Below are 19540 nucleotides of genomic sequence, written 5' to 3' on the forward strand. Positions count from 1 at the left end.
TTAATTAATCTATTCGGCCTAACATCAGTCCTTTGTGCCGAAAAGATTGGTTGCCCCAGCCAATTCATGAATGACCGATAATCGTTGGCCACGTTCACTAATCCGCTGGGGCAAGGGCAGATTAATTAATCTATTCGGCCTAACATCAGTCTTTTATGCTGAAAAGATTGGCTGCCCCAGCCAATTCATGAATGGCCGATAATCGTTAGCCACGTTCACTAATCCGCTGGGGCAAAGGCAGATTAATTAATCTATTCGGCCTAACATTAGTCATTTGTGCCGAAAAGATAGGCTGCCCCAGCCAATTCATGAATGGCTAATAATTGTTGACCACGTTCACTAATCTGCTGGGGCAATGGCAGATCAATTAATCTATTCGGCCTAACATCAGTCCTTTGTGCCGAAAAGATAGGTTGCCCCAGTCAATTCATGAATGGCCAATAATCGTTGACCACGTTCACTAATCTGCTGGGGTAAGGGCAGATTAATTAATCTATTCGGCCTAACATCAGTCCATTGTGCCGAAAAGATTGGTTGCCCCAGCTAATTCATGAATGGCCGATAATCGTTGACCACGTTCACCAATCTACTGGGGCAAGGGCAAGGGCAGATGCACTAGTATATTCGGCTTGACAAAGTTAAGCGATTAATCTAGCGTCGAATTAATTTAATAGTTCCGCTAAAACTTATTTCATGATCTTACATCTTATTTCATGATCTTAATTTAATAGTTCCGCTAAGTAGTTACTTATTTCATGATCTTCAATAACCAGAAAAGCAAAGGCAATTTTCATTCACAAATCGAGTACATTCAGTAAGTAGAAAAGCAAAGGCAATTTTCATTCATAAATTGAGTACATACAGAAGTCAATTGACACATAAAAGCTACCTTATGTTTAAACTTCTAACCAAAATACAGTCAAAATCTAACAAAACCTACATACATTCAGATACCAACAAGAAACGAAAATCACTTTGAGTCTAGGTTAGTTTTCAGGGTCAGACTCCAACGGCTCAACGTCTACCTGCTCGTACGGAATCGGCTGTTCCGATATCACGTTAGTGGCAGCTAAAGCTTTGAGCCAGCCGTGTTTGAAGTCCCTATTTTCGAACTTAGGCACTTCCTCGGCATAGCTCTCTAAGGCTATGTCCTAGCTGGCTTGGAAGTCCTTGGATGTCTCAGATTCGGCCTTTTCCTTCGCATTCTTCAAATCTTCCAAGTCGGCCTCCAGCTTGGATATCGTCTCGTTGGCCAATTTGAGCGCTTCTTCGCTCGCGTTCGCTCTTCTTTTAGCGGCCAATCTCAATCGATCAAAATTCTTGGCCTTGTTAGCTTCGGCATCGGCCCTCGTTCTTTCTTCTGCCGCTTTCATGGCTTCAAATTCAGCTCGAAGAGAGGCCTCTGCTGCTTTGTTCTTTTCAGCTTCCACTTCGGCAGTCAGAAAGCCAATCTGCTCGATTGCATCATGTTGGCAACGACCAATCTCTGCTATCCTCCTCGCCGCCTACGAACCAATAAATCAATAAGATAGGTGATATACAAAAATTTTTAGTTTTTGATGCAGAACTAAGGATTAAGACACATACCAATATCGCCGATTGAGCGGCTAATGCTATGGATAACAGATCAGGCTCTGCTCGAAAGGTTGCCCTGTCAACCGACAATGAAATTGAGGAGGCCAAGCTCAAGGCCACTGCAGCATTGTTCACTACTAATGCATCGGAAGCAATCGACACGTTCCTTATCCTGGGTTGTATTGTAAACGGCGGTAGACGCGCCCGCGTGCCTCATGCTACTACAGTTCGGACTCGATTTGTGTCACGGTTTTTAATCTGAACCAAAGAGTCCAAATCTGGCAAATCGTTTTGAGAAACAGATTTTTGAAAAAGTAGTGCCAAACATGGACTGCTTTGCCAGATACAGAGTCGCCACCTAAATATTTTTAAAATGGGAAAATTTAAGAAACCCTGACTCGGTGCCGAAGGCTACATGTCCGTCATCACCGGAGTTGTCTCGGCTCGGGAGCTAGGGTATGATTGGAGAAGGTCAACTATGAGCACCCCCTTTCGCCCGGTCCGAAGACCGGCCTCTACTAACCGTGATATCCGTTTTTGAAAACTTTATGCGTTCTTATTCCGGTTATTAGCCTAGAATTACTATGTTGTGCGCGCAGCAAACAAGTATAGACGAAATCGCCCAAATTGGAACAAAACATTTCATGTTTGTTTTGAAAATGGTTTACTACTCGCAAGTAGGCTAAAATGCAGATTTTGCCACCCTCAAGTGGGCTTTTAGAAAAGATGATTTTGCCACTATCTAGTGGGCTTAAAACTCACAGTTTTAATGCATTATTCCAATTTAGATAATTCAACCTCCATCCACAGGCATTCAAGCAGTTATATCACATAAGCAGCTAGCCTCATGGTAATCATATTGTCATGGCAACACTCACACGCATGCGATATGCTAAAGCATAAAAGCTTACCTAGTACTCCGAGCCAAAACAGAAACTAGTCAGTAATCATATGCATGATCCTAGTTCATGTTAAAAATGGCTAATGCAACACATGCAAATATGCAATCTAAACAGGCTCGGCTAACCCTAAAATGGCCTATGAAATGCTACAAGTAACATGTATTCAATTTGGAATTGAAAAGTACAATGTAGTTTGTATGATGTACCGAGCCCGGTGCATGTCAACAAATGCATGAATGCACGCATGCATAGCATAAGGTATGCTAAAATAAATGTGCCATAATCTACCATCATAAGCAGGTAAATAAAAGGGAAGAAAGAAGTGGAGGTTGGAAGACATGCACACCACGCACACACACTTATTACAGACACGCCCTCACTCGGAGGGACCAAAATAATAATACAGCCCGAATAATTATTACAAAACTTCTAGTCTAATCAAAAAAAGGTGCCAAAGGAAGATAGCCGCAGCCCCCGCCTCGGGATGCGCGAATGATGCATGCTTGACCCATATCGCCCAGAAACTCGCTGCCATAGCATTACTGCCTCTGTTTTCACTGCCTTTTCTTCTCTGAAAACTTGTCAAAGTCCCAGAGAACCCTCTATGAGCATTGCAGAACATCATCGGCTGGGAGGGATGGCCACCGGCCGTGTGAAATATCCATCGGCTAGAGATAAAGCTATCGGCACTGAATAAATGGCCGGTCGGCACTGAATGTTGCCGGTCGGCAGAAACTTCCTGCAGAAGACAGTTTTGACAGCAACAAAGGACAGACAGTGTATGGCATGAAATTTCAGGCACATGTATGCATGGACACACTCCCTATCATGTAATGGACTCAAGGGAACATGGCCCTCGACCTTCGGGCCACCAATCACGCATTTCGATGCATGATGGCCAAAGAGTCAAGTATGCATTTCAATGTCAAATGCAATGCACACAAAACATACAAGGGACCCAACCTCAATCATGGTTGGTCAAGAGGCGAGGCAATGCACAACAATGCACATGCGACCTAAGCATGCAAGCAAACATACAAACATGCAATATAACTACATGGCACACACAATGCTAACAACATAACATGCACAACGTATTGAAACATGGCATACACAATGCAAGATGGACTTACACCAATGTGAGTGAACCTCAGCCGCACCCACATCAGTGGCCATAAGATGAAAATGAAGTGCCTCGAAATGCGTGCACACGGGCACGCAAATCGAGGCAATGGCATATGCAATGCAATGGCTAAAATGGCATATAGAATGGAACATGGACTTATACTAACATGAGAGAGACTCAGCCACACTCACATAAGAGGCCGATGGATAAAAAATGAAGTGCCTCGAAATGCGTGCACACGGGCACGCAAACCGAGGCAATGGCATACGCAATGCAAAAGCATGGAAATGATATGCAAACATGCTAGTGGAATTTCAGCACTGAAGTGTGGGGGAAAACAGCCCCGAAATGAGGCGAAAACACACCCGATGCATGGAATTTCTCCCGAAATGCAAGATTAAGTACGTGAAATGGCTTACAGCCATACAAAGCATGCATAATTGGTACATGGAACGAAAATACAGAAGCAAGGCAGCCTCAAAATAAGCATTTTTCTAGTACAAGTCATGGCCAAACAACAAACAAAGATAGGGCAACAATGGCATGCAAAAATGGCCCTAAACATGAGGTTATGAAGCAACTCACAGCTGCTAACTCCAAACAGGTTAGGGCCCTTCAACAACATTGAAGAGGGGCCCAAAATAAGTCACTTTACAGAACTGTAAAAACCCAAAAACAGTATACAAATATGCTAGAAATGCAATGCAAAATGAGGCTCAAAAAGAGGCTATAACACAAAGTGTGCAAAATATTCAACAAACAGCCAAAGACCCTTAATAAAACATGTTAAGAAGGTCAAAATAAGACCTTTTCTAGGCCTGTAAAAAGATCAAAAACGGAAGCACAATGGGCTGCCAAAGCATGCAAAAATGGGGACAAAAGAGGGTATAAAGGCAAGTATAGCATGGAGGTCCCAAACAGTGTTGAGCCCTTCTTCAATGTTGAAGAGGGGCTCAAAATAAGCCTATTTACAGTTTACATCATGCTCCAAAACAGATCACGTATAGGCCAAGAATAACATGCAAGATAATGGCATTTAAGAGGGGTAATGAAGCAAGTGCAAGCTACTGTCCTCAAACAGCAAAAGGTCCTCAATCAAACATGAAGAGGACCTCAAAATATGATGAGTTACAGTTTGGGTCGGAGCCCAAAGATGCAAGAAACTATGGCTTAGATATGATGCAAGAATAGGCTAGAAAATGGAAGAAGAGGACTCACCTTTGTAGACCAATGAACCAGCAGCTTTTGGTTGAAGTTTGGGTGCTCCTAGCCTCTGCAAATGACCTCCAATGTGCTGGAATGAAGTGTGGGGGTGTGGTGCTATGGGTTGGTGAAGAAATGGCCCAAGAACAAGGGTATTTGATGATTGAATGAGAGAGATATGGAGAGAGATCGAGGGTTGTATGTATGTATATCAGATATACATGGTATATCTCTGGTTTTTTGCCTCAAACCATCCAACCTAGACAAAGGGAGAGGAATGGTGCTTATATAAGGCAAGGGAAGCACTTAACTTATAAGCTAAGTAAAGGGAAAGGGTCAAAGGGGTTCAAGGGGGGTGCAAGGCTTCTAGAGGAAGCTAAAACAGCTGGCCAAGCTTCTCCAAGAAGCTTGGCCAAAGGGTTCAAGCTTCTAGAAGGTTAGGGGGTTCAAAGACTCACAAGGTGCAAAACAACCACACATGTGCGTGGGGGATCGATTCTGTGCATTCCAGCTGGCACAGCTGGAATCCACTCAATCTGCAGAATGCTCCGGAAGGTCGTCGGCTAGCAAAAATTGCCGGTCAGCACAATAAAGTGCCGGTCGGCACAATAAATTGCCGGCCGGATAAATATAGTGCCGGTGGATGGCTGGTAAGGTCAAAAAATGTCCGTTTGGTGTCCAAATTGAAGCCCTGGAAGTTAGCTTTCCAATGGCGCAAACCTTGCATTAAAATTCCTCCTGTGGAAAAAGTTATGCCCATTTTGGTGAAGCCGCACAGATTCGATCCAACCGGGATGATACCCAACTTCAACCAATCATATCTCCCCCATCCGGACTTGGCTTTAAGAGATTCTTGAGTGCAAAATGAAGCCCCGGAAGTAAGCTTTCCGACAATGGTGGCCTCATAGATAAACTCTAAGTGTACAGACAGATAAGCCCGATTCAGCGAGGGCTGCTCGACTCGCTTCTACCCGGATTCATGCCGAACTTTTCCCAAACTAGTTTTCTCCTCTCCTTTCCTCTCTTCTTCAACTCCAAACCCCTAAACAAAGTGTTTTGAAGGATTTGCCTCTCTCCTTGCCGAAGAAACTGAATCTTTGCCCTGCACATCTCTCAACACTGAGCAAACCATTAGTAGTGCCCAAGTCTTAAGGGCGGTCAAAAATGGGGTGTCTACAACGGCATAACTAGGTCCGATTCTTCTATGCATGGCCATTTATTAACCAGGTTTTCTGAATAATCTTCGGCCTCGGCCGGATACTTTTCCCCCCGTTGCTCCGACACCTGGCCCTCTGGTTGATCGACAACAAGCTCAGTTTCGGCCGTATCAGCATGAGCCGTCTCCTCAACAGGAGCAGGCGGTGTAGACTCAGTCCTAACTTCAAGTGGAGGGGGTGGAGGCTGAGATCATTCGGCTTCGGCTTTCTTGCATACAGCCATCCTCTCAGCATTTTTCTTCTTGGCCAACTGAGTAAGCGATTCATCAGCTATGTTATCAGGATATGAGCTGGGTAGGTACCCTAAGTCAGTGAAAATATCTTCGAATGAGATGCCCGATCGGCTTGAAGTTGATGGAGGATTGAGGCCGGCTTCCTCAAAATCCGAATTCAGTGCCACGTCAAACTCTAGTCTTTCGGAGCTGTCCGAGGGTTGATCCGGCTACCCAGCAACTTTGGTTACTTGTTCATTCGCTGGCTCCGAATCTGAAGCTTCAAGACCAATTTGCCTAAGATTCTTGAAGTTCGGAAAAATAAGCGCTGTAAGTTGCTGTTCACCCCTCGGAATCGGAATGTTATCTGTAGTCGAAAACGTGGAGTAGGTCAGCTCGTATCTTAAAAGTATGTGGGCCGCCCTGCCTTGCTTCTGAAGATTCGAACGGCCAAAGAATTGGAGCGCGGTTTTAATCTACGCAAGTACAGTATCGTCGGCCGAAGCAAGAACTTTTTTCATGTCGTTACCTGTACAAAATAAAATCGTAAGTACGAAGAATTTAAGCTGGATAAATACTCAACAAATATACGTGGGGGATTATACGGCCACCTGGTTCGCCTTTTCACCTAGGCGCTGGATCTAGGCGATCTTCGCCCTCGCCAAATTCCCAGTTACCGTGGACAACGACCATGACATGTCAACACGCTTGCCAGAGCTGGCAAGCATAGTCACTGAGTGATGATTGGTATCCTTGGTTCTGAGAAAATAGTGTCCTAGCCGGCCAGTAGATTTGGCTAAGGCATAGTAACGCCGAATTGGAGGAATACCGAGATTAATCCTAAGGCGTCGATTCAACTCTATAATCTCCATTATGATTCGGAAGAAATTTACATTAGGTTGGAAAGGAATAAGACCCCAGTATCGAAGGACGACCCTTAAAAATAGGTAAAGGGGAAAACAGACTATGCTTTCAGCAATTGATAAAAGATGAAAGATGATTGTACTTTCATCAGTCCTCTTCATATCAGTGGTGCTGTCTGCCATGAGTGACAGATGGACGTCATCGGGGATGGAATAATGGCGTCTAAAACCAGAAATTCGTTCTGGAGAAAGGAGTTCTTTCAAGTGTTTTTCCATCCTAGCCAACCTAAGGATTATGCGAAACCAAAAATAAACAAGGAAATGAGATTCGAAATGAAGGAGAAGAGAACTTACAAAAAGCAGAAGAGACAATGAGAAATAGGAGGAAGTTGCAGAGGTTGCGAGATGGAAGTATATCGAGAGGCAAACCAGAAGCTTTGAGTATTCAAAAAACTTACACTCGAAGGGACAACATAGTTTCAAATTGCATTAAATGAAGGAAGCGTACGAAGAGGCGAGATGATGTAATGATGCCTGAGAAGCATGTTTTGACATGCGTTGGAATGAGGTTAATTGCCGTTCTTTCCTTGACTTTTTAGGTTCAAAACCAAACATGCCGACTAACTGGCATTAATAGGATGTTTGGGGGGGGGGGGGGCAATTGTGAGAGCCGGATATTATGAGGGCAATAAAGCCGAATAACGGTATGAGAATAGTTAAGGACGAAATTTGTACTCAGCTTCATCCTGGATGATCCCAAAGCTGAATATATTAATCGGCCGTGGAGCTAGTCGAACTAAGGCCGAATACATAAACGTGCAATGGATTAAGGGTGGGCCTGATCCTGAGGCCCAAAAAAAAAATATAAATAAAGGAGCATCAACCAAAGAAAGGTATGTGAGAACAAGTAAGATTAACTTAAGATATAAGCAACCAAGAGAGTATATATACTGACTTATCCGTCGGAGTGCTAATTCCGGCACTCTCGACCGGAGTGTTCATTCCTTTTTAGGTGACTTGTCGAGGATCAAAAGTGTTCTACAGGATCCAAAGAGTATTTCCAAATCACTTCTCCACAGCATTCATATATTATATGTCCATCATAGGATTCACAACTACAATAAGAATGTATATCAATTCAAAAAAATAAGTATGTTTGTTCTTTTTCTTTTTCTTTTTCTTTTTAAATTGTAAAAAAACATTACTTCAGAAGTGGAACTAAATTTATCTTTTCAAGTGAAACTAATTTTTTTTACTAGTAACATGCCCAGAAACTGCAGCTATATAGAATTAAAGTTGACATCTGAAAAAAACTTTAGATAGCCAACACATAAAAGTATTCATGTACATAAGGATAAACAACAATTTGAAATGCTTGTAGATGATGTGTCTGCTCTTCCAAGTAAAGTTCAGCACAGAATTATCAGGCCTTCGGAAGAGAAGATTTGATGTTCATATCAGAAACCATGCATGACAAACAAACTCCAAACACAATTCTTCACACCTTCTCAATGCCACAGGCCTCGGAGGCCAACATTCTCACCAATGCACCCATGCATGAGACTTTATTCACTATGCTTTGTTGTCTATATATTATCAATGTGTAGATACTTAAAAAGTTTCTGAATGCAATCTTAGATGAACTTGGCATAGAGAAAATCAAAATAAGTAGACTAATAACAAGGATGAGTCACTGTATTCATTAAGTGTTTGTTTAGACGGATTAAATAAGGGGATAATAATCCATCGGACTGTTAGTACTGGGATACATTGTGCCCGAAGTATTTGGTTGGACTGAATTTGTATCTTATGGTTGTTTAGTCATGGGATTAGATGTCTGGATTGAACTATTTTTAATAAATTCAATGTTTGGTTGGACAGACTAGATAAGGATAAATGTTCAAAAGATTATTTTACCCTTGTAATTTATAATTTTTATTTAATATATAATTTTAAATTTGTAATCTATAATTTATAATTTAACAATACTAAATTTTTTAATTTATAAGGCCATAATTTTTAATTTATTATTTTCAATTAAATTAAATTTATGATTTATATTTTTTATGTAATATATAATTTTAAATTAACAACACTAAAAAAATAATTTTATTTAATGTATAAATTTAATTTTTTAACAACACTAAAAAAATTTAATTTATAAGGCCATAATTTTTAATTTATTATTTTTAATTAAATTAAATTTATAATTTATGATTTATATTTTTTATTTAATATATAATTTTAAAATGACAACACTAAAAAAATAATTTTATTTAATATATAAATTTAATTTTTTAACAACACTAAAAAAATTATAAGGCCATAATTTTTAATTTATTATTTTTAATTAAATTAAATTTATAATTTATAATTTATATTTTTTATTTAATATATAATTTTAAATTAACAACACTAAAAAAATAATTTATAAATGTTCAAAAGACTATTTTATCCTTTTTCAATTGTTTATTAAGTAATAGCATGAGGGTAAAATGAACATTTTACACATTAGTCCCATGGGATACCAATCACATGAAAATAATCTCACCCCTCCCCCTAAGATACAATAATTCCTCATATGAGGGACTAATAGTCCGGAGAGACTATTAATCCGGAGCAAAAAAATTAAACCAAATAATGGACTACTAATAATCCAATCCCATGAAATAATCCCTCAAAACAAACACACTCTAACAATACAAACACACTCTAACAATACACCACCAACAACAGTATAAATACTCTGCCTAAAATAACAATAAAAACCTACCATGAAATTATAAATTCATGAACAATATGAAACTTTGGACACCATTTATATCTTCAATGCAAACCACTATCATGCACAATCAAAACCTTAATTTTTAAAAACCCCAAATCAAAGTCCTAACTTTTTAATTTCAAATCTTCTCTCTCAATCAAAACCATGACTCTTTAATTTAGATTTGAAATTAGATTTTAGAGTTTGGAGGAGGAAGTTGGTTCAATCTATGGCGTGAGTTTTTTGTTTTGGAAAATATTTTGTTCCCCGAATCTTTCTTCCCCGAATCTTCCGACTGCCCAAAACAACGTCATTTTAGATTCTCTTACCGGTAAGATAATTTTCATTAAATAACCCCCTCGTAAAACGAAACTACCGTTTAAAACGACGTTGTTTTGGATTCGGGGTAAATTCGTGCTTGAAAATTTCGAGCTACGTATCATTACTGTTTTTTTTTTTTTTTGTCAGCTAGAATAGAAGCCATTTTTGTTTTTGACAAAAGAACCAAATTGCCAAATCTTAGTAGTTACCTAAACAAACACTACTAAATAGGTTGAGAGAAAACTCATTAATTTATCTATCTATCTATTTATATTTATTTATTTATATATACTATTATTAAAAATGAACATCTTACTTGGTATCTAAAAAGTTTCCTTTTGTCAGGTAGCCTTCTCTTCTTACAGCAAATAAAAATAAGTGTAAATTTCTTCATCCAGAATCTCATTTTGACAAGTAATCTTATTTTCTTGCGTGTCAATTTTTCCATTCAAACGAAAAAAATAAAAAATAATAGACAATTTCTCTATCGAGAAATCTCATTTTACCAAGTAACCTTCTCTTCGGAAAAAAAAAAATATATAAAAAATATTTATAGACAAAAGAAGGGCACAAGACTTGTTAACTTTTTAAACAATATAGAAAATAGGTTATGAATTTAAAATTAAAATTTATTTTTTAACCAGGGTGTACTCACACCTCTAATTTGTTCACTTCTTCTAATCGGTACAGTCTTCTATGGACACCATCTATACGTATAAAGGCACAGACCAGTTCTTCTTCTTCTTCTTCACTACCTCTGTGTTTTTCATTGGAAGCGCTATCTCTCTCTCTCTACAATGGAGGAAGACTACTCAAGCCCCCCTCTTTCTAAGGTCAATGTTGATCAAAATGGTAAACAACTTATTTTGCCATCTGGGTATATTTTTAGCCCTCTAGACTCAGAGGTTGTGGTTCACTATTTGAAGAAGAAGATACTCAATCAAGGCTTCCTGCCCATATTATTGCCACAATTGATGTCTACTCTTATGGCTCCCCAAATCAACTTCCTCTTAGTAAGTGTTGTTCTGTTTTTTTTTTTTTTTTTGGTTTGGTTTATGTCCTGTTTTATTTTGAAGTTAATTAGTATGATTTCCAACGTTAAAAGTCACAATTCAATGTGTTTACAATCTCATTAGAAATCACACGTAATCTTAATTAATCATATTCATAACAGGGAGTTACTTTGTTTTCCTTATCAAATCTTATTGAAAATAAGTCTTAATAAAATTGTCTAAAAATAATTTTTTTATAATGATTTTTTTTTTATATATGTAGCTAAAAATTAATAATTACCGACTTTTTTTATCACGATTTTTATAAATTGTCGCTAAAATTTACAATTGTGACTTTTTTTATGACGAATTTTTTAAACTGTCACTAAAAGTTGAAAATTACTGAACTTTTTTGTGACGATTTTTTTAAATTATCTCTAAAACTTATAATTAATGACTTTTTTTACAACAACTTTTAAACTATCGTTGAAAATTAATAATTAGTGATATTTTTTAATAATATTTGATGAAAAACACTATTAATTCTCACATGACCTATTGTCTAGTAAGATCTTCACATAAGTCCTCCTTATTTTTAAATCTTAACTTATTGTTTGGGAATTAACTATCTTAGGCCAAGTTTGGGAAGACTAAAAAAGTGCACTTTTTGTCTTTTTGGACTAAAAAATTGAGGTTGAAAATATAGATGTTTGGGTTAACTTTTTGACTTTTTATTGAAAAATGTGTAATAAAAAATTGTAAAAATTGATTTGTAGGGAAAAATTTGAATTGAGAGTTGTGCAGCCGTAATTGTTGACTTTTGGTGAATAGTGTTAACTTTTTAGCTTTTTGAGTAACTTTTTGACTTTTTGGCTTTTTGGATCTTCCCAAACTTGGCCTTAGTAACTTTTTGATTGTTTGGCTAAAATATAAGGTAAAAAAAAAAAATAGTATGTTTAGAATGAATTTTTAATTTTTTACGAAAAAATATGTAAAAAATAAAATGAAAAGAGAATCTTAAACTTTTTAATATAAATTATTTGATATTTTAATTTTTTTGACAATTTTTTAATTTTTTGCATAAAATATTGAGTTGCCAACCAAAGCGAATGGCAATGGTTGAGCCAGTACTCATGATTGTAATTGTATCTTGATATCTTATCATGGGTCAGTTTGGTGTGATTTTTTATAAGTTTAAAGTTAATAATGAAAAACAAAAGTTAAATGCATACCTTTTCATATTGTTTAATAATCAATTTTTTTTTTCCAGCCTATTTAAGTTATTTATATTGTAAGTGGAAGTTATACCGATCCGTTAAGCTATAAGCAGCCACCAAACTGGCCATCAAAGCATATCTTCAATGGAGAGACGATAATGTGATCAATCCAGTGATTATTCTTTGCAAAGACAATCCAACTTAACAATCTTTTTATTTTAATTAATTACTTATTTGCTTCTTTTTATTATTAATTTTGTTTTTTTGGAAGAAAAAGTGAATATAGATTATTAGGGCCCTATGGTGATCATCTGAGTAAATTGTTCCTTATTGGATTGTTTAGATTTTGGATTTCTAAAAATAGAAAAGGAAAAACAAATCGAAAATCCAAACACAATTTAGTGGGCAACATATGCAGATGGTTGTTAATAACTTGTGATCGAATCTGTTAGGTTTTATTTCTTGACAATCTCGTTTGACAAAACTCCTTTGAGTTGTAATTTTATTCGCATTTTTATTTCAGTGAGGCTATGAGTTCTTAGATGCGAATCTGTAATGACCCCAAAACATATGTCATATTTATCAGTAATTAATTATGTGTTTATGCGAATTAATTGAAGAATATTTGTTTGAATTGGAAAAATATATGTTGAAACTATAACTTCGGGACTGAAATTGATGACCGTAATGAGTTTGGAAAACGAAATTGAGCACGCCTATGTGATACCGGGAATTTTTAGAACCATTTGGGAAAATAAATTGAAGACTGAATTTCGTCTGATTCGTTAAGCCTTGTTTGGCTCAAGATTATGGCACAATTCTATATTTTTTTATGATATATATATATATATATATATAAGGATGTTGACCATGTTTTGACTCAAAACAAAAGAAAGAAAATATCTAAGAGAGAGAGAGAGAGAGAGAGAGAGAGAGAGAGAGAGAGAGAGAGAGAGAATTCGTGGAAGAGAGAAACCAAGGAGAAGAAGATAGAAGAAAAGGGGGAAAAACAAGCTAACTTCTCCAATTCACCATCTAAGGTAAGATTTTCATGAAATAGATTGTTGCTTCTTGGCCTCTAGCATGTTGATCTCAAGATTATGGCATAATAGTATGAAGTTCATGGTCAAAATCATGGTTTCCTTGCATGTTTGTCATATTTGAGGGAGAACCTCCATGGATGTAAGAAATGAAGCTTGTATGTACATGTTCATGGTTTTCTATTTTAATTCAAAGTTTGATCTTGTAAAGGATTCATGTGGGTTGTTTTAAGAGATTTGATGTTTAATTCAAGTTGTTGGTCAAGTGTTTGGGACTTGGGTTTCATCACTTTGAAGTTGTTTTGGCAAAGGAGAAATTGAAGCTTGAGAGGAGTTCAGAATTTCAGATTTTCGCGTGGTCCGCTCGGGCGGAGGGATTCCCGCTCGAGCGTGAAAATCGGCCTCCCAGCAGTTTTGGAAAATTGAGCAGTCCGCTCGAGCGGGCAAAGTGGCGCTCGAGCGGGGGACTTATTTCAGGAAATTCTGAGAAGTTGAATTACATGATTTTCGCATGTCATTTGCATCATTTAGCATCTCATAATCATGAAATAGAGTAAAGAAAGGATAGTATGGCATGAACATTTGCTTCTATGATAATGTGTATTGAAGAAATGTGTTCTAATGTTAATAATTGCAGGTCAGGAGGCGAAGACCGTGCAACCGGTTTTGGAAACCCACTGTGAGTAACATTTCTGTAAAGATATGTTAGTATGATCTATGTTTAAAAGTGTTACGTTATGCTATGGTTTTGAAATGATAAATGTTTTCTGTGAACGAATGTCCAGTTTGAGAATCTAGTATGGCATCCATAGATAGTCCTAAGTGGACCAGTTTACGAGATCTCGGTATGTGTTTAATCGGTGTCCGGGGCCGGTTACTCTAGTCGTTGGACGACAAATGTTATGTTCTATGGAGTATGCCATTATGTATGTTCTGATATGAGATGATTATGTTTATGAATGATTTATTTTATGGATATATGAAATGTGGAATTCGTTCACCACCCCTTTACTTTAATGTTACTTGCTGAGCTTTAGCTCATTGTTTGTATATATGTATTTATAGGTGAGCACTCTGGGAGTCAAGCCTAGGCGGAGTCCGAGTCGAGCCGCCGTTTTGAAGCCTACCCGGTGTTTTGGTGCCTCTGAGATGGGGCTAGGCCTCGAAGGCCGTTAGGAAGCTTAGTTTTGGTTGTACATGTGGCGTGAGCCTATGTTGTGTATATGATATTTTGATTATATGTGATGTAATGTAGTGGGTAAATTAACATTTTTGGCATGTAATGTATGTTCATATAAATGCACAGCTCTTTGGACTATTAGTGTTTTGTTTTCGCTTCCGCAAGCCCCGGTTATGTATGTTTTGTACAGAAAGGCCTGTGGTAATCTAGGATTACTGGCCGGTTACGATGCCAACCTTCTCGGGGCGGGTTTGGGTCGTGACAGAGTGGTATCAGAGCGCACGAGTTAATTTACTCACACACGTGTCCATATGAGCTGTAGGGTGTCCTAGAAAAGAAATAGGGCATGGCATAAACATATGTGCATGTGTGCGTGTGTTTTTGAATATATAACGAGACAAGAACTGTAAATGATGAGACAACAGAGGAACTATTATGTTGAGAATGAAATATTCTATCTACTATGGGTACTAGAGACCAATGGAGAACACTAATGTAAGGAATGTAGATGAGTCAGAATCTTCTAATGCCAGAATAGATCGGTTAGAAAGAATGGTGGAAGCTTTAACTGGGTTGGTGAGACAACAGCAAGAGCAAAACCAACAACAACAGAGACAACCATTTCCACCTCCTCCACCACCACCTGTGCAAATGGAACCGATTAATAATGATGATGTTATCACCTTGACACAGAAATACAAGAAACTTAAACCACCAGAATTTGCAGGGGGAATTGAACCATTAAAAGTGGAGGCATGGGTATTAGAAACTGAAAAGATTTTTGAAGTGTTTCCGTGTACAGATGTCTATAAAGTTTTGTTAGCAACATTTACTCTGACAGAAGAAGCTCAAAGATGGTGGATGCTCGTACGAGGTGAGAATAGGGACTTAACATGGGATCGATTCAAAGAGACGTTTTATGAAAAATATTTTCCACAATGTATACAAGATAGGAAGATATCTGAATTTGAACAGTTGAAGCAAGGCACTATGTCACTAACGAAATATGAGAGTAAATTTACTGAATTAGCCCGTTATGCTCCTCATATGGTTGATACAGATTACAAGAAGGCAAGGAAATTTGAGGGTGGCTTACATGTTGAGGTACTTGACAGGGTGAATGTGTTGAAATTAGAAAAATATGTTGACGTACTTGACAGAGCCTTGATGGCTGAAACAAATATTGCTAACTTGAAAATGTGCAAGCTAACAGCAATGACCGAAGCAGAAAGTAAGAAATTCAAGAAACAGAAAGTGGAAACAGTTAGTGAATCAGTGGCCTCCATGAATGAAAATTTGAACTCAAGTTTTAGTGATGATACAACAAAGGGCAGTAGTGGAAGTGTAGGTAGACCTACTTGTAAGGAATGTGGGAAGCAACATTGGGGTATTTGTCGCCGCGGAACTGGAGTTTGTTTCAAATGTGGACAAAAAGGACATATAGCTAAAGCATGTCCACAAGTTTACTCAAGAAATGAAAGACTCATTGCTAGTGCAGTTAACTCAACAATGACACCAAAGACAACCGTAACATCTACTCCTGAGGGGAATACATTGAGGCAAGGAAGGGTTTTCACCCTAGTTTCAGAAAAGACACAGAATACTGGAAAAGCGAATACATGTATGATTTTTATTATCTACTGTGATGTTAGCACTGTTATCTACGCGATGGCTATGTTACTTATGCGATGGAACATGTGACTGTGATGGAACAAATCATACGTAAATTATGTTAAATCAATTGAAAGTGAACGACATGAAATAAATTGACTATAACTGTGATGAAACAAATTTACCTTTGCTATTCCCTTTGCTATGGATTGTTATATCGACGTTACTACCCCTGAATTGAACGCTATAGAACTTGTTAGCTGACTTTAGTATATGTAAAATATGTTCATTATGTGTTTGACTGCTATGATACCGCCTTCATTGTTATGAGATGGATTCACGAACTACCTTATCATGCTGAATAACTGAATAGAACCGTCGAGTTGCTTCCGACTGAGATTGCACCAGGATAAGTAAAGTTTGGAGGACCAAAATTCTTAAGGTGGGGAGAGTGTAATGACCCCAAAACATGTGTCATATTTATCAGTAATTAATTATGTGTTTATGCGAATTAATTGAAGAATATCTGTTTGAATTGGAAAAATATCTGTTGGAACTATAACTTCGGGACTGAAATTGATGACTGTAATGAGTTTGGAAAATGAAATTGAGCACGCCTATGTGATACCGGGAATTTTTAGAACCATTTGGGAAAATAAATTGAAGACTGAATTTCGTCTGATTCATTAAGCCTTGTTTGGCTCAAGATTATGGCACAATTCTATATTTTTTTATGATATATATATATATATATAGATAAGGATGTTGACCATGTTTTGACTCAAAACAAAAGAAAGAAAATATCTAAGAGAGAGAGAGAGAGAGTGAATTCGTAGAAGAGAGAAACCAAGGAGAAGAAGATAGAAGAAAAAGGGGGAAAAACAAGCTAACTTCTCCAATTCATTATCTAAGGTAAGATTTTCATGAAATAGATTGTTGCTTCTTGGCCTCTAGCATGTTGATCTCAAGATTATGGCATAATAGTATGAAGTTCATGGTCAAAATCATGGTTTCCTTGCATGTTTGTCATATTTGAGGGAGAACCTCCATGGATGTAAGAAATGAAGCTTGTATGTACATGTTCATGGTTTTCTATTTTAATTCAAAGTTTGATCTTGTAAAGGATTCATGTGGGTTGTTTTAAGAGATTTGATGTTTAATTCAAGTTGTTGGTCAAGTGTTTGGGACTTGGGTTTCATCACTTTGAAGTTGTTTTGGCAAAGGAGAAATTGAAGCTTGAAAGGAGTTCAGAATTTCAGATTTTCGCGTGGTCCGCTCGAGCGGAGGGATTCCCGCTCGAGCATGAAAATCGGCCTCCCAGCAGTTTTGGAAAATTGAGCAGTCCGCTCGAGCGGGAAAAGTGGCGCTCGAGCGGGGGACTTATTTCAGGAAATTCTGAGAAGTTGAATTACATGATTTTCGCATGTCATTTGCATCATTTAGCATCTCATAATCATGAAATAGAGTAAAGAAAGGATAGTATGGCATGAACATTTGCTTCTATGATAATGTGTATTGAAGAAATGTGTTCTAATGTTAATAATTGCAGGTCAGGAGGCGAAGACCGTGCAACCGGTTTTGGAAACCCACTGTGAGTAACATTTCTGTAAAGATATGTTAGTATGATCTATGTTTAAAAGTGTTACGTTATGCTATGGTTTTGAAATGATAAATGTTTTCTGTGAACGAATGTCCAGTTTGAGAATCTAGTATGGCATCCATAGATAGTCCTAAGTGGACCAGTTTACGAGATCTCGGTATGTGTTTAATCGGTGTCCGGGGCCGGTTACTCTAGTCGTTGGACGACAAATGTTATGTTCTATGGAGTATGCCATTATGTATGTTCTGATATGAGATGATTATGTTTATGAATGATTTATTTTATGGATATATGAAATGTGGAATTCGTTCACCACCCCTTTACTTTAATGTTACTTGCTGAGCTTTAGCTCATTGTTTGTATATATGTATTTATAGGTGAGCACTCTGGGAGTCAAGCCTAGGCGGAGTCCGAGTCGAGCCGCCGTTTTGAAGCCTACCCGGTGTTTTGGTGCCTCTGAGATGGGGCTAGGCCTCGAAGGCCGTTAGGAAGCTTAGTTTTGGTTGTACATGTGGCGTGAGCCTATGTTGTGTATATGATATTTTGATTATATGTGATGTAATGTAGTGGGTAAATTAACATTTTTGGCATGTAATGTATGTTCATATAAATGCACAGCTCTTTGGACTATTAGTGTTTTGTTTTCGCTTCCGCAAGCCCCGGTTATGTATGTTTTGTACAGAAAGGCCTGTGGTAATCTAGGATTACTGGCCGGTTACGATGCCAACCTTCTCAGGGCGGGTTTGGGTCGTGACAGAATCCAACCCGAATCGAGCCTTTCAGAGAAGTTTGTGATGCTAATGCTTTCAAGATTGCCACTTCGCTGATTATTATGGGGTCGAGCTGCCCGGTCAGCTCGCGGGCCGAAGCAAAATGTAAAATTGCATTCAAAATTGTAATAATTTTTAGTTCCAGATTTTACAGTTTTGGTCTTCCCGCTCGAGCGGGGAAAGTGACGCTCGAGCGGGGTTTGCGAGCTCACAGTGTCTCTGCTATGCCTGAAAAAGTGCTGGATGGTGTAATTTGCCGCTCGAGCGGGGAAACGGACGCTCGAGCATAGAGCTTATATGAAATCACAAAATATGAAGTCTTCGCTCGAGCGGGAAATCCCACGCTCGAGCGGACCGCGCGAACACAGTTCCGGATTTCGATAAGGATTTGGTTTCCTAAAGAAACTAGAATTACTTTTGGTTTTCGATAAGTAGTTGGTTTTCTCTCAAAACTAGACTCCTCCACAATTCCTCAAGATCTTCTTTTTGGTTCTTAAGGTTTATATCTGGAGATATTTTGCTAGTTTTCTTTTATGTTTTATTGAGTATTCAACTCATGGTTTAAAGAGAGTACATCAAAGGTTTTGTTTGTTCTACAAAAGAGAGAGTTGTTCTTCGATGGATTCTGAAGAATTCGAGCCTGAAGCTTTGGTGGATTCCGGGGTGGCTCATCGTAAAAACAATTCCGAGGTGAAGACGGGTTGGAAGAGGCACATAGAGATTGGTTCAGTTAGGTATAGATTCACTAGGTAATTGAGAGTATACTTGTGTAATTCCTTTTAATCTTCTTAGTGAATTGTTTTGTGGCTGTTGCCCGTGGTTTTTTTTATCATAGTTGGAGGTGTCCAATTGTGGTTTTTCCACGTAAAATTGTTGTGTCTCTTTTGTCTTGATTGTTTGATTGGGATTGTTATATTCTACTTAAAATTGATACATAATCACAAGTC

General features: G+C 38.0%; 1 long non-coding RNA gene across 1 annotated transcript; it reads left to right on the forward strand.

The window, feature by feature from the left end:
- The first annotated feature begins 13328 nt into the window (after positions 1-13328).
- Positions 13329-14615, forward strand: LOC145803216 (uncharacterized). Its single transcript, XR_014345339.1, has 3 exons — positions 13329-13432; positions 14070-14111; positions 14498-14615. It is a non-coding gene; the product is annotated as an uncharacterized LOC145803216 (long non-coding RNA).
- The last annotated feature ends 4925 nt before the right edge of the window (positions 14616-19540 follow it).

Source organism: Camellia sinensis, chromosome 11, assembly GCF_055761805.1.
Source record: "Camellia sinensis isolate YWXY chromosome 11, ASM5576180v1, whole genome shotgun sequence".
In the NCBI taxonomy this organism is placed as follows: domain Eukaryota; kingdom Viridiplantae; phylum Streptophyta; class Magnoliopsida; order Ericales; family Theaceae; genus Camellia; species Camellia sinensis.